At 38.2% G+C, this 16,983-nt stretch overlaps 1 protein-coding gene across 2 annotated transcripts in view; it reads right to left on the bottom strand.

The window, feature by feature from the left end:
* The window catches only part of opn7b (opsin 7, group member b), a 79,419-nt gene extending 62,884 nt beyond the window's left edge, over nt 1–16,535 (bottom strand). The window contains exons 1-2 of one of the 2 annotated variants that reach the window (XM_006796322.3): nt 16,243–16,535; nt 7,840–7,947 (exon numbers count right to left, since the gene is read on the bottom strand). The gene's annotated coding sequence lies outside the window, so the exon portion shown is untranslated. The remainder of the gene's footprint in view (nt 1–7,839; nt 7,948–16,242) is intronic. The other variant, XM_006796323.3, reaches the window with a different exon arrangement.
* Nucleotides 16,536–16,983: the final 448 nt, after the last annotated feature.

The raw sequence follows: 16,983 nt of genomic DNA on the forward strand, positions 1-16,983 counted from the left end.
TTGGTTAATAAAAAAAACTTTGAAAAACTTTTATTTAAGAAATTATAGTCCATTTCAACATAAAAGAACCCTTTTTGCAATGTACAGTCCAATGGATTTCAGCAGAAGTCTATCAGATGTTGCCTTAGGCAATTGTTCTCTACTCGTAGTGTCAATGTTACAGTGAGTGTTGGTTAAAAGAAAGCCAGGAAAAAAGGCTTGAGTTTGTTCAAAGTTGTGACAGGATGCATTAAACTGAAACTATGATGCGTTTGGTTGTCTAGTGAGGAATAATTTCATTGGGAACAATCCTTTCATTCAGTCAGCATTTGTATCCTTCCAGCCCAAAGACCAGTCTGTAGTTAGTGCATCAAAGCAAAATTATTAGATTGGCCATGAAGATCTGTGTTAGACAAAAACAATGCTTGTCTAGTTTCTTATTGAACTTATCTGACATTAATGTATGCACTGTTTTCATGTTGTGTTAAATGAAGACACTTATTACATATAGGGAGAGAGTTAAATGTCTACAGGTGGATGGTAGGATGAAGGTGGAGGGGATGTGAGAGAACTGTCAGATGGAGAAATTTGAAACTTTGCAGCCTAAAAACAACACCAAATTGTAAGGCCTGAATAAACTGCATGTTACCTATGTATGATGCAGTGCAGCTTGTCTGCCTGAAAAAATCTTCAGGCTCACTCCATTTTGAATATCCAAATACAAACTGTTTAACCGCCAAAATACAAGTCAATAAACATCACAAATGTAGTGTAGCGTTGTTTTTGAAACAATCTAAGAAGCCAAAGGAAAAGAGATCATGTAGCCCTGACCTCTGTGTTACTGTTGTTAAGAGCTTTCACTACAATGATATGTGAGTGATATGTGAGGAAGTGATATTGCTGAAAACTGATAGAAAAAAAACTAAATGTCACAGCTTGCATTGGCAGACCGTGTTTAGGGTCGAAGAGGACCCAAATGCAGACACTTAGAATAAAACTATAATTTCACAAAAGGCGAGCAGTTTATTTGTGGCCGGGAAAAGGTACATAGCAAAAGGCAGATGTAAACTGAGGCAAACCTGACAAGAACTAAACTGAGAAAACTAAATGCTAAACACAATAGACAAAGAATAAAACCTTGAGCATAAAAAGAACCTGGACATGGAAAAACCTGGATAAATGAAGGCAAAAACTCAACAGATGACCTGACACTAAACAAAGGACGACAGAGGACTTAAATACACAGAAGGGTAATGAGGGAAGTGGAAACACCTGGGGAAACACAGCTGACACAAATGAACACTGCTCGCACTGCAGGCTTACTTGTTGTTCCTAGAGTAAGTAGAATGGGAGGGAGAGCCTTCAGATTTCAGGGCCCTCTTCTGTGGAACCAGCTTCCAGTTTGGATTTTAAGATTTTAAGATTAGGCTTAAAACTTCCCTTTTTGCTAAAGCATATAGTTAGGGCTGGATCAGGTGACCCTGAATCCTCCCTTAGTTATGCTGCAATAGGCATAGGCTGCCGGGGGATTCCCATGATGCATTGAGTTTTTCCTTTCCAGTCACCTTTCTCACTCACTATGTGTTAATAGACCTCTGTGCATTGAATCATATCTGTTATTAATCTCTGTCTCTCTTCCACAGCATGTCTTTATCCTGTCTTCCTTCTCTCACCCCAACCGGTCGCAGCAGATGGCCGCCCCTCTCTGAGCCTGGTTCTGCCGGAGGTTTCTTCCTGTTAAAAGGGAGTTTTTCCTTCCAACTGTCGCCAAAGTGCTTGCTCATAGGGGGTCATATGATTGTTGGGTTTTTCTCTATATCCATTATTGTAGGATCTACTGTACAATATAAAGCGCCTTGAGGCGACTGTTGTTGTGATTTGGCGCTATATAAATAAAATTGAATTGAACTGTATTGAATTGAAAATGACACCATAGAGGAAGCAAAACTAAACACACTGAACATGGAAACAGCACTTTCAAAATAAAGCAGGAAACATGGAGAGACATGAACTGGGACACGCAAGCTTGACACAAGAGACAGAGAGAGGGGCAAGAGAGGAGGAGGGACACAGAGGAGAGAGACACAAGGGGAACCTACACAGACAAGGAGATAATACATGATAAACAGAAAAAGTCTCAAGTAGACATGGAGGATAACATAAACTAGACTAAACTTCAACTAAGACGAACTAATAATAACCCCAGAACTTAACCTTATCTAATAAGTAATCAAAAAACACAAAATAACTCAAAATGCTGGATCACAGACCCAGCCCCCTGACACAAATATTCCCCTTTGAGGTTGTCACAAGGCAGATGCTACTGTCACTCAAAGAGCACATTTATCCAGTCAGATCTGATTATCTGTCTGTGAAGTTCAATTATTCTCCACTTAATTCTCTGACTATTAATAAACAGTAAATATATAAAGTTGTCTTAACCTTTTAGATCCTGCAAACAGAGGATTCTCATTTCGTGCTAGTCACAGAAAGTAGGAAGTAGCGGGAGATTATGAGACTTTGTGGCTTGGTCAAATGTCTCAACAGTTTTATGTAGATAAATAGAGTCTAAACATGTTTGACACTGTATCTGAACTTGTTAAGTCAAACCTAAGGAGTAAAACAATACACTGGTGAAATCCTATTAGTGTCACTGTTATTTTGTATTGAATTGGAGCCTCATATGAATTTTGATATGAATTGGTTTTTGTATGTATGCGTTGGCGTCTCAAATGGTGCACAGCTCCAAGAGACAATGGATTGATTGGAAACATTGTATACAGTGTATATAAATGGCATCAATGACACACATATTCCTATCAATGCCCCAATGATACTGCACCAGCCAAAAGCAAATAGAGGGGGTGGCACTCTATTTTCCTTCAAGCCATTGTCACAAAAGCAAACTCCACAACCTCCTTTACTATCATTTGTGCCATGAATGTGCTGTATTTCTTGATCCCTAAACTCCCTAAAGTGTTTTTGCTGATCACAGGTTCACAGATTTGTAAGTGCATTGCTTGAATGATGCTATATTTTGTTCAACTCACCCTTCCACAGAAATGCAAAAGAGAAGGTGGCAGTAAAATATGAGTCTCTAATATGAGATACTGGAGGTTGTATTCTTGTCTAAAATATACTGTTATTCACTGACTTGTATTTTTACAGTATTTTTTTGTTTTTCCACTATATAGAATAACATCATAAGAATATATCAGTCACAAGCTTTGTACAACAAACAATGTTCATTACACAAGACACACTGTGAAAGAGTTTTTTTTTTTTTTTTTTTTACTTTCTCTGATGTCTGCCGCTGTGATGGTTTCTGGATCCTGGGCCATCATAAGACCTCAGGCACCAGTGGCTTGGTGTATTTTTAGGCAGCCCTTTCTTCATCACACCTTTCTACAGTTCTGACAGTTGGCTAACTTCTCTCTGTGCTACCTTGATCTTGGCCATCATGGGGGTTACTGCTGCTGCTGGGTACTGTTTATCTTATTGCCAAGCTTCTCAAGAATCACTGTTGCCTTGGTGTAAATCAGCTACTTTGGTTTGAGTGATGGATTGGCCTTAAAGCAGCATTCACATCTTCTAGCAGGCTTTCAGAAAGTACTTCATGTAGTCTTGGTAGTATATAGACTCTTTAAATAAGTAAATTGTAAAATTCTGATACTTTGGCAACAGTGACAGATTTCAACAACTAGAAATTACACCCCTGCTGCAGGTGGTTTTAGCACTTCTATGAATTTCTACAATTTATGGGTTCCTGGAAAATTTTGGCATGATGACATTTATAACTTTTTTCTGTGAACACTAATTAATTTTTGCTGCCTCGTGTCAAGAATTAATCATAAAACTTAGCTGACGTATGACTTCTCCAGGCCTCTGTAGCACTTTCATGTCTCTTATCTTTACGGTATGGTGTGAAGGCTTTTTAATAATATTTTTTGTTCTGGATGTTTTAGATTAGGAAAACATGAAGTCTTGAGTACCTTTGGTAAATGCCAAATCATTAGGTACAAATAACTAGGTAATCCCTGAAACTGCATAACTTTTGGAGCATTTATGGTCAGCAGGGATATTTTTTATGAGTAATTTTCTACAAAACCCTGATGTCAGGGTTTTGTAGAAAGGTTTTGTTTGCTGATAAGCTGTTGATGTCATACACCAAAAGGATCCTGCCTTATACATTATACAGTACATCTTTGTAATTTTCAACGTATATTTTATAGCATAAAAACGAGTATTTTTAGCATATCGGACACAGGCAGTCATGTTTTTTCCAAACGTTGTAGTCTTTTAAAACCCTATTCATGTGAGTGGAACAGCCAGTGGAAGCTGTTTTTCCTGACCTTGAAATGCATTTTTCCCTTGTAGAAAAATACATGTGTGGATGACTGTTTTGTGCCAGTAGGATGTCCAGTGCACAGAGTGGAGGTGCAAACAGGTAGGAGGTTCATTCATATCAGCAGGTACAATACAGAGTTATTTGTATATTGGTGGAACATGTCTGCTGCAGTGTGAGTTTTTCAACAGTTGGGTTATTTTCAAATTCTGGTTCTTTATCTAAAACTGGTGAGCATCATATTACTACATTTTTTAAAGAATTCAGAGTGTGTCACCCTCAGACCTGACACAAATGAGGTGGTTATAGGTTGATAGAAGGTGTGGGGTGGTACTGGGGATTTGGATCTGTGTCAGACATGAAAAGGGAATGGCAAGAGGGAGAATAGCACAGAGATGTAATGTAATCTTTCAGAGGAAAAGAATGTGAGAGATGAAGAGGCGACACTGTAAGGTATGTGGACTGTTCTACTAACTGCTTGTCAGAATCCATAGTGAATCCTAAATGAATCACCTCGAAGTTTAAGCCTGTGTGCATAACACATGTGGGAGTTTGCAGTGTACAGAGTTTCTCCACCTGAATCTGGTATTCTTGGTTTTATATATTTAATCTTGCATAGGTGTTGCTGATGCTTTATTCTGAATGACTGGAGGGAGGATTATGAAAGACAACAAATGGGTACTTCCCATTTTTGTTGCCATGGATGCATCTTGGGAACAAATTTGTTGCTGTTGCAAATTGATTTTACTTGAGTGATTGGACTTGCTTTTCTTTGAAGATGGCAAAGTAGTAAATATTTAAATATATCCATCTGCATGTGTGCGTGTGAGAGAGAGAGTATTTCTGTTTGTGTGTATGGATATGGATTTACAGATAGAAGAGAACTGAAAACCAGACAAAAGACACATACTAACAGGATGCTACATGCTCCAGCTGTAAAGACATGATAATCAGTTCTAAATCCAACAGTGTGTTGATTTTATTATACTTGCTGGCTAGGTTGTTGGATATGTCTATTCAGCTTGCCAACTTAAATGTGTTTGCCTAACATTAGTGTAGGCACATTTTAATAATCACATATAGACAATATATGACACACGCTATATGAAACACAGTAATATAATTATTGTATTGTAGCTTCCTAAGTCTGGGAGATTACAGCACCATATTTAAAGAGGAACAGAGACAGACATCTGGCAAGTATGAACACAACCTATTAAATTACCAATATAACTGAGTGTGTAAATGTGATGGAATTTAGCACACAGTGTGTGTGTGTGTGTGTGTGTGTGTGTGTGTGTGTATATGTGTTTTTATTTATGCATTTGCTAGTGTGCTGGTGTATGTGTGCAAAATCATGTTCATGTTGTCCTTATAGTCTAAGCTGAGAGTGACAGCCTCATACATAATGCATTAAGAACATGAGGATAAGGATAGTTGACATTTGGTTGCTCGTCATTTAGGATATTTCTTCCCTGGGGGGGACTACGCTTTCCGATAATCACACATGGGTATTAATACACACACACACACACCCTCTAACACACACAAGTTGCTGTACATAAGCCAAAGTATACAGTATTTCTCATCCGGGTACTGTAAATGGCAGAAGGCTGGATTCATCTCTGTGTAACCATATTAAACAATAGCTGATTAAACAGCTTAAAGCACAGTGTGCATGCAGCATGGGCTCATGTGTCTACAATGCTTAGTCAAATGTGAGAGTTACAGTCAAATATGTATAATTCAAGCATTTTTAATTCTTATTTTTTGGTTGCAATTACGACACAGTTACATTTTCTTTTTCATTTTTATAATATTTGTCCAGAATGTAAAGTGTAGCCACACTGCATCAGTTATGGTATTTAGACCAGCATGTTACATAAGTTGTCTACTGAAGCATATACAGTACATAACACACATAACTCTGTGACACAGACATGTAGGAAGCAGCTGCACAGCCAGGGCTTACTGCTGCAAGAACACTTTTATTTTTAAACCGTCTGTTTATTTCATCAAGAGGAGATCAAATGTTATGAGCATGTCACAACAAAACTTAAAGAGCTGTCTGAACATTTTAGATTTATGTTTGTCAGTCATTTACCGGTTTACTGTTTTGTATAGTTAACTAAAGCTGTGCGTTGGGTGAACACTTTTGATTATAGAGTTATAAGGTTATAGTTTGTGCCAGAAAAGATTTTTATTTTCAACCTTTGACTCACCTGAGTTAATCTCCTTGTAATGTGAGTAAATCTAATTTTAAAAAGGCAACACAGCACATGAATATTGTGCCACTTGCGATAATATCAATATTGCACCATACTAAATAAATCAACACTTGTATTTAGTTGTGTGCACGCCGAGGGCAATTTTTTATAGCCAGGGAACTTGTGACTATGGGCGAGAGAACCACAAGAGAAGGGAAGTGGGTTTGGAGCTGAACTCGACTTACAGGTGAATATCAGCTTCAACTCAAGTAGCAATTTTGCTTTTCAAAAAGAAAACTATGCTCAAGAAAGGCTGTACGAGAAGAGAACGGTATACATGCGAATGGTGTGACGCAGTGTTTAGAGAAAAAAAATGAAAAGATGCCCTCCACTAAAGGTGGTTATGGTGTGAGCATTAGGCTGAGAGTTGAACGCCCTAATTGGAACACAGTTGGGTATTTAAGGCATTTACCATTGTCATAATTAGTAGACCTCTGGTACTCTTTGCCCTCAGTGAAAACTTTACCTGTGACATCCTCAAAATCCCAATTAAAAATGATACCAATTAAAGAAACATGAAAATTACTTCTGTGCTGTTTAAACTCTGAAATGACTGTGAACACAGAAGGTTTTTTTTTTTTTTAATGTTGTACACAGACCATTTAATGTAGGCAATTACTGTGGCCACAGTCTCAGCCTGGTAGATAGCATTTAATTCCACATCACATGATCTCTTTTTGTAAAGCTAGCAAGCAAGACTGTTTTTTCAGTCAACTTTATGAACATTGTGTAACCTGGAAATTTTTGTATAATAATTTCAATATAGAATTGAATATACTAACATACCAAAAGCCACTAAGCAGCCACTGAAATTCCTCATGGATTTCTTAAATTCACTGACTAAGGCAAACATTAGGTTAACAATTCACAGTATAGGACTGACTGAACATGTGAGTCTTTATACTGCAGGCAGTAGTTGGCTGATGCTATTACTGTAACTTTATCCATAACAAATTCTGCAGAGTTTTGCAAAACTAAACCCATAACCAATTTGCAGCTACACAGCTGAGTAAAAACACTCTATTTGGACATTTAACTCTGATTAGCTGCTCCTAATAAAACAGCTTAAATGGTTCAATGCTGGAAATTACACAATTCTAGGGGAAGCAAAAAGAAATTGCTAATTTTTTGATGAGAAAGGGAGAGAGCAATTGGCATTATTTCTTTATTCAGGGAACCATTATGATCTGATTTTATGCTGAACGTGAGCCTGTGAAACAGCAGGGCACAGTCAAAGGAGCTGGTTACCTTGCTCAGAAGTTGGATTCCGACTGTTGCCTGCAGCTCTTCATCTACACCTCAGTGTGGAAGGTCCTTCTTGTTCCACTTCACCCTGCATCATCTTAGACTGATTCACTGTTAAAATTGTAGAAAATGCCAGTTTTTTTGTTTTGTATGCAGCTTCAGTGATATGACATCGCTTACAAACACACTGCAAAGTTTCCCTCTGACTACTTCATAATACAAATGCTTTTAAATATAGCTGTTGTTAAATGTGTTCAGCATGATTTCTTTTGAAATCCTGACTGTTTAATTTCCATTAGCATGACTAAAAACATTTTGTATGAGGGACATCAGCTTGTAGTACTGTAAATTTTGCAGCATGTTTATGATAGCAGCATATTCTCAATCACCATTTGGCAACAGTGTAAGTCACTAATTTGATTTAGTCAATAATTTAATTTTGACATTTTAATTAAATTTCATTCTTTTTTTTATTATTATTTAATACGTATTTAATCATAATTTGCAAATTTAATTTTAAAGACTTTAAAATTAATTAATTAGTTAATTCATTAATTTTTAAAGAATTTAGTTCAAACTCTTTCAACTTTGCCATCGATGGTGAAACGTTAGTACAGGTTTTGGATTCAACATGTTCTCATCCAGATAATTTCAGGCTAGGCCTTGCAGAAACAACATACTGCAGCCTTTCGCCAACTGAAAATATCTGGTGGCATTTGCATGATGAAACAAATGGATACAGCTGGACTGTTGAGCAGCTAGACCTCTCTATCAGAAAATAATGGGACAACATTCCTCTCCCAAAAGTCCAGCAGCTGATCGCCTCAGTACCCAAACATTCATGTACTGTTGTTAAAAGAAAAGGGGAAGCTAAAGAGGGGCAAACATAGCTCTGTTTTTGAGACATGTTGCTGTCATCAAATTGAAATGTCCCTACTTTTTTTTTGAGTGTGATAAGCAGGAACCACAGCTGCAAAATTGCCTTTGAAGGGATGCACACTCACTATTGACTTAATTAAATCTAAAACCATGGTAAAAAATAAAATGTTCTGTGTACTTTTTTTCAGCCATAGAAGCACATCATCTAACGTGTAAATCTCTAACATCCACTGAATCGAGCTTCTGTGTGTGTTGCTGTACTTTTTCTGAGAACCGATTATCCAGGCACACTGCTGGGGACTCAAGTACAGTGGGGCAAAAAAGTATTTAGTCAGCCACCGATTGTGCAAGTTCCCCCACTTAAAATGATGACAGAGGTCAGTAATTTGCACCAGAGGTACACTTCAACTGTGAGAGACAGAATGTGAAAAAAAATCCATGAATTCACATGGTAGGATTTGTAAAGAATTTATTCGTAAATCAGGGTGGAAAATAAGTATTTGGTCAATAACAAAAATACAACTCAATACTTTGTAACATAACCTTTGTTGGCAATAACAGAGGTCAAACGTTTACTATAGGTCTTTACCAGGTTTGCACACACAGTAGCTGGTATTTTGGCCCATTCCTCCATGCAGATCTTCTCAAGAGCAGTGATGTTTTGGGGCTGTCGCCGAGCAACACGGACTTTCAACTCCCGCCACAGATTTTCTATGGGGTTGAGGTCTGGAGACTGGCTAGGCCACTCCAGGACTTTCAAATGCTTCTTACGGAGCCACTCCTTTGTTGCCCGGGCGGTGTGTTTTGGATCATTGTCATGTTGGAAGACCCAGCCTCGTTTCATCTTCAAAGTTCTCACTGATGGAAGGAGGTTTTGGCTCAAAATCTCACGATACTTGGCCCCATTCATTCTGTCCTTAACACGGATCAGTCGTCCTGTCCCCTTGGCAGAAAAACAGCCCCATAGCATGATGTTTCCACCCCCATGCTTCACAGTAGGTATGGTGTTCTTGGGATGCAACTCGGTATTCTTCTTCCTCCAAACACGACGAGTTGAGTTTATACCAAAAAGTTCTACTTTGGTTTCATCTGACCACATGACATTCTCCCAATCCTCTGCTGTATCATCCATGTGCTCTCTGGCAAACTTCAGACGGGCCTGGACATGCACTGGCTTCAGCAGCGGAACACGTCTGGCACTGCGGGATTTGATTCCCTGCCGTTATAGTGTGTTACTGATGGTGACCTTTGTTACTTTGGTCCCAGCTCTCTGCAGGTCATTCACCAGGTCCCCCCGTGTGGTTCTGGGATCTTTGCTCACCGTTCTCATGATCATTTTGACCCCACGGGATGAGATCTTGCGTGGAGCCCCAGATCGAGGGAGATTATCAGTGGTCTTGTATGTCTTCCATTTTCTGATGATTGCTCCCACAGTTGATTTTTTCACACCAAGCTGCTTGCCTATTGTAGATTCACTCTTCCCAGTCTGGTGCAGGTCTACAATTCTTTTCCTGATGTCCTTCGAAAGCTCTTTGGTCTTGGCCATGGCGGAGTTTGGAGTCTGACTGGTTGAGGCTGTGGACAGGTGTCTTTTATACAGATGATGAGGTCAAACAGGTGCCATTCATACAGGTAACGAGTGGGGGACAGAAAAGCTTCTTACAGAAGACGTTACAGGTCTGTGAGAGCCAGGGATTTTCCTTGTTTGAGGTGACCAAATACTTATTTTCCACCCTGATTTACGAATAAATTCTTTACAAATCCTACCATGTGAATTCATGGATTTTTTTTTCACATTCTGTCTCTCACAGTTGAAGTGTACCTCTGGTGCAAATTACTGACCTCTGTCATCATTTTAAGTGGGGGAACTTGCACAATCGGTGGCTGACTAAATACTTTTTTGCCCCACTGTAAGTGCACCCTGAAGTTAGAGGTTGGCGGTCTCATTTTAGGTGCCTTTTCGCTGTTGCTAGGCAATGGGTGTAGCCTGTCACTCTAGTTGCTAGGCATCATCACAATCGAAGGCAAATTATTTCATGTGATGATGTCACACCTAGTATTGTAGGATATGGTAACTCAGAGAAGGGATTTTTTTACTAAGCGTTTTAAAGAACCATTACTACCTCAATGAGTTGTCACAGCTACTGTCAAATTACAGCCACTCAATGTCAATTGTTTTATTGGCGGGCTTTTGACTCTTGCCTTACACAGTGTATATTCAGCTTTCAGAGTGTTAACATCTGATGAGAAGCAAGAAGTGCAATGTGTCTGCCTTCAGCAAACATTAGGTGTAAAATGCATGCAAAATATTACCAATTCAATAACTGATATTCATTGTAGGTTGGAGAATTGAGAGGATTTTCCTTGTGTTTGTTTTTACTTGAGCCCGCAGCTGCAACAGAGCAGATAGTGAGAAGCAAACATGATTTCCCCATGCAGCAAAAGTAAAACGTCAAGACATGGTTAATGAATCACATTAGTAACTCCAAACTGGATTCATTTAATTAATGCTGTTAAACTGCATTCCTACGCACAAGTTGCAGATTAGGACACTAAATTGCAAAGAAATGCTTGTTTGGACACACTGAGGAAGTCAAGAAATTCTTAACTTTTATTAGCTCTTTGTGTTTGTCCTTAAAATGCAATTTCATATGGTCCACATACGAAGCATAGAGTAGAGATAGTGCTGCGTACAAGGAAAAGCTAAGGATTTCAAATGGAGTAGTCTATAAATAGACTAAAGAGAAAAAAAAAGGTCTTTTTGATGTAAATTGAGGTTCTCAGCCGTTCTGTGTATTTGTAATGTATTAAACTCTCAATGTGGTAAGAAACAAATGAGAATGAAAGCAAAGAGTGTATTGTGCTCTTCGATGTCACATTATCCCTTGGGCATGTCCTGTGATTTCTGCTGATTTGTGCTGGGAAGAAGGGGAAATCTTTGACAAAATTGTTATGGTCTTTAGAAGCTCTGAGATCAGACTCCAGCTAAAAAAGCTCTTTGTAGAAAACTATGTGCTTTACACTTGTTCTGATTCTCATAATGCCCTAAGCAGCATTTTCCAACTTTCTGTTTAAGACATTCTTGAATGAAGCTGGGATTTGTGATCTGTTATTTATATGGTTTGGTATTGGGTTTTATTTATTTTTGTTTTTGTTTTTTAATTTGGAAAAAAGTGAGCAGTGTTATTGGAGGGCCAGATATGTAAAAGATTTATTTTATTGATCCTGTTATTTGTTTTTAAGCCTTTAAAATTTCATATAAAGGATAAAGATTATAAAAAGACTGTTTGAATTTTTTTAAGAAGCGATAAATAATTTTGACCTTTATTACTTTGACTGTAAGATAATAAATATTATTGTTGCATTAGACCAAATAGAGTAATAAAAAAAAACGAGTTGCTGTTCTATCACCCAAGACTTGGACTGATTGTAATAACACAAAAACACTGCACAGCAGTCTGTCCGTATACACTGTAACCGACTAAATGCAATTATAATTCAATTATACCTACGTAGTTAATTATGGTAGAAGCATATTAAGATGTACTAATACATCAACTACTAACAGTAGATTATCATTTATCATTTTCCTGTAAGATTCTCAAACATTCATTCTGCATCTTCATTAAATGTGCAAAAAGATGAAATTCAAATGACAGACATCAAGTTAGCAAAAGTAAATGAAACATGATTTAGTTGGCCCACATCCACACGCTTGATTTTACAAGTTAATGGATCAATGAGCCTTTCCGCCAGTTTGTGTGTGAACATAATAACCACATGTGTGACTTTCCACTGGAAATATGATGAATTTTCATTCATAATGCACTCCTATACACTGTCAGTGACCTCGTCCACTTACATCTCACAATAAAAACAAGGGTAATAAGTCTTTTTTTTTGAGTGTGTGCGTGTTCATGTGTGTGTGCATGCCCTCTTTATTCATAATCAATGACGTAACCTTGACTATCGTTCTAGCATGCTAGCACTTTCCCCAACTAAATAGATTACATTAATTTGTTCTGGCAACTCTTCAACCCATTTTAAAGGAAAGATGTAAAATAACAGGAGCAAATAGAGTAAAAAAGTAGTAGTCCGGAAACATCAGGACACCAACATGATGTAATCACCTTGAAGAAAGAGCAGATGTGGTGAGTGGTCAATATAAAATATCACCTTCCTAATACAAAGGTACTTGGGAGTTCTCCTTCATCTGCTCCATAAACCTGATTTATTGTGGACTCAGCCTTTCACACCCACTGGCACGTCACTGCAAAGCGCCTTCCCTCCCACATTGATGTGGAAACTGATGCTTGAAATGACACCTCCATAAAGTCACAGTGCGACTAGCTGGGTTATATCATGGGTTATAAATAAATAAAGTCAGAGTCAGATGACACATACATACACGCATTCATCCACACACACCAAACATGTGCCACAAATAGGTGTATACATAATCAGTAGGGCATCAACCAGCGATTATTATGAGGATCTTAAATGTCAGAAATGAAAGACAAAAAGATTCACCATTCACTGAAGTCAAAGGGATGTCTTCATAACTTCATGTTAGACCTGCAACTAATAGCTCAATTTTTAAGATTAAAGAATCATTTGATCTTTAAAATGTCTGAAACAAAAACAAGGTCACAAAGATCTTTAAAGATTCATAAAGAATTTCTGATAAGGCTGAAATTCTTGCCAGTCTGAACAAGATTTTCATTTTCTCTGATTCTCTTAACATTACTTATCAGAGTCCCTCTAATGTTTGCTCTAATGATAATATTCTCATAAGTTATTCCTTTAATTTTCTTCCAGAGACAGTCCCACAGGTGCATAAAGCCCTCAAACATTTAAAAGCCAGGAAGTCAGCAGGTCCTTTAAACCTCAAACTTTTACTTTTTAAAGCTAGCAGTGGATTTTATTACTCTGCTTTTGCCATATCTTTTTAACCCTCTCAAGACAGGCTTTGCTGATTTGCAACAGTTAAAAACTAACAACCTGATTACCCCACATACATATTTTATGGGGGTTTTTTTACTCAGAAGTACCACTGCAGGACTTGGTTGTGCATTAGCAAAAAAAAGTTTACTTTGAGCCTGAGAGGGTTAATCTCTCTGTGGCAACTTATACAATTTATCCAGATAAAAACAGCATGCAACATTGAGCTTTTTATTGACATCTATAAAGCTTTTGACTCTGTGGATCAGTTTTAAACTGAAGACTTAAAGACCCATGTAGGAAGGCTTTGAATAATATCCTGTTGGGCAGATTTCAATGCAATTGCCCAGAGTACCACTTTTAGCTTCCTGGGCTCATCTGAAGATGTGCCCCAGAAATTGGTCCTCGCCTCGGACTGATCTTTCTATTCATATTGATTAAAATATTTGAAATTCAAATGTCAGCTTTTTCACATAGAAGTCTACTTTGCAACTGCCTCTAGTCAGGTTGTTTAAGTCCCACTACAAATCAATACTCCACAGAATTCCCTGTTTGATTTAAGACCCTGCGTTATTCTCAAATGCTAAACCTTCCACTGAAATTCACTGAAACTTTAATTCATCAGTACTTTTTCTGTATCTCAGATATTTATCATGTTCCTTTTTAAAATCACTACTGTGGCTACGTAGTGTTTTGTTTGCCTCTGCTGATATCTTATCAGTGGAGGCGTTTGTGGTCCTTGAATCCTTAACATTAATCTTTTCCCATGTCTGATCCTCATCATTATACAGGACATATACAACTACCAGCTACTGACAGGTGAGATTAATTAATACTGTTACAAAGGTGTCAGTTATGTGGAGGGGGTGGAAGCTGGGGTATATATCCTATTAGAAACAGTCATTCCTTGGAGAGCTAAATGTGGATAAGTGATAGGACCTACGAGATTTTTGAAAAGAGACAAACTGTGGTGGGTAGAAAGGGTCAGAAATGTTCTGCAGAGGTTAGTAGAAGGAAGGAAAACCAATGCATAGGTGACAGGGATGTGGGCATAGTGATGTGCATGGGAAGTAAAGGCTGGCTCTGATCTCTAATGTTGTCACACTGCAAGAGCTGCTGAGGAATGGTTAGAGGACACAACAAAGACTTCTAGGCATTGACTTGTTTTCAGTTTGATGTATCTTCTGTGCTGTAAGAACAACCTTACAATGTGACTGCTGCTAAAGTCTTAGTGCCTAATGCTACAAGTTGCCTTTAGAGTCTTTGTTTGTTTTACAAGTCAAATATTATGCAGCTGATTTGTATATAGCCTCCGTAAGTAATTAAATGTCTTTGCTTTGCCTGTCAGGCTTTTCTAGTCTAGCGATGCTGTGATCATCAAATTAACAGATGCACAAGCGGTTAGATTTCTCCCCGTGATACTTTTGTTTTTATCTTTAGCACTAAACACCTTTGATAAAGATTTTATCGAGCTGTGATTAAATTAGAGAACCAAAAAGCTTGAAGGCAATCACATTTGATTTACCTATTTGGGCAAGCTTTTGCGTCAAACAACAGTTCAAGAAGGCATCATTGTAACTGAGCAGAATTGATTAGATAAAATCAAATCGAGTATTGAGTTTGGTTAGCTCATAAGATAACCAACATAAAGGATTTGTTCTTAGCCCATTAACACGAGAAAGTCTTTATTCACATTTGACCTTTCCGTGTCAAACTCTGATGGTAAACTCACCATAAAACACCAAAGCAAATAGAGTTAGACACACTGGAGTCTCAACATGAGGAGAGACAGAGAGAGATTCTGATAGATACAGCTGGCATTACTGAGGGAGCAACGTATCTTTGGTCAAGCTCCTCAGGAGAGACACTGATGATCCCTATTTATGTTTTATGAGAGTCTTCACTACAAGTACATTCACTGACACAATTTACAGACACATCAACCGGGAAATCCGAGTCGCGTGTATGGCAGGGGTACATTTTGCTCCATGTTACTCAAGGTTAATCAAAGTTTAATAGAATCTTCATCTTATAAAATACACTCAGTGTACAGAGTAAATGAGTCAAATGTATTTTAGCCATAGCTATTGTGAGTCACATGACAGATGTAAAGTGACTTTAATTCAATAGATGATGAAACAAGAAAACCAAATAACTCAACAGCATAATCTTTTAAACCTACACTTACACGCTCACCCAGTCACCTTTTATTGCATTAACTCCTTAAGGAAAAGAGTTACTCTTGGATGTAAGAACATAGTAGGATTGTGTCTTCGTTAGAATCTCACCGGTAATGTAAGAGCTTTGGGATTTCAGCACTTGATATAAGCAAGTCTATAAAAATGTGTGTACATGTTAAGCAGGTCAGACAATAAACAGTGAAACTTGAGCTTGGGACAAGCTCAATATGTACTTGGCTACATGTAGTTTATTTATTTTAAAGAAATAGTATTCTAAATTTACAAAGCTTGTACAGCAATACTTTATAATCAGAAATTCAATGTTTGAGCAAAGAAACAGAAAAGTTGTACGAGTCTGGTTAGAACGCCAAACACATCCAGTCAGTAAAATAAATGATCTCCTTACCTTAATGAGAGGGTATGCCAAGGTTGGCTGGGGATCATGGGTGTTGAGTCAGGTCCAGTGCGAAGCTGGTTAAATCTTCTCACACGTGTGGTAGTGCTATGAAAACCAGTAGAGTTGAACATGCATAGCCACTGGTAAACTCTGGTGTATACTACGCGCTCAAGCGCTCCCTCACTGAGTGAGCACACAAGTCGTCAGCAGCAGCAGCCCGACAGCTGTGCTCAGGGAGATCCAAGAGTCGTCAGATAGAAACAGACATGCTGCTGCCTTGTGCTGCCGGTCTCTGCTCTCTCCAGCACTCTCCTCTGTCTCTCAGTCTGCAGCTCCCACTCTCTTACCAGTCTGTGTTGCTCTGCTCTGTCTCTCTCTCCCCCCTTAAATCTCGCTCTTGTACACACATGCATTTTCCACACTGCATCTGCTGCCTCGCTTTCTCTCACAAACACACACACATGCGCACATCTCTCTCAATTTTTATGTTCCAGCATTTTTCTTCACACACCACGTTCTCCTTGTAGTTACCCCAAATAGACTTTAATGGTTTTAATGTCTCTATATTTTTCGATTCATTCTAGTTACTTTTCCCTCTTTACAATCTCTCCTCCCAGTATTTTTTTCTGTTATCACATTTTCACTTTTAGCCCTAACCCTTGATGTACATTTAATTTTAGAGATTTAACATACTATACAGGAGAAAGACAGAGGCACTGAAGAGAGAAAGATGAAAACAGAAAGCTAACC

This window comes from Neolamprologus brichardi, chromosome 20 (assembly GCF_056152115.1).
Source record: "Neolamprologus brichardi isolate AB-2024 chromosome 20, ASM5615211v1, whole genome shotgun sequence".
Taxonomy (NCBI): Eukaryota; Metazoa; Chordata; class Actinopteri; order Cichliformes; family Cichlidae; genus Neolamprologus; species Neolamprologus brichardi.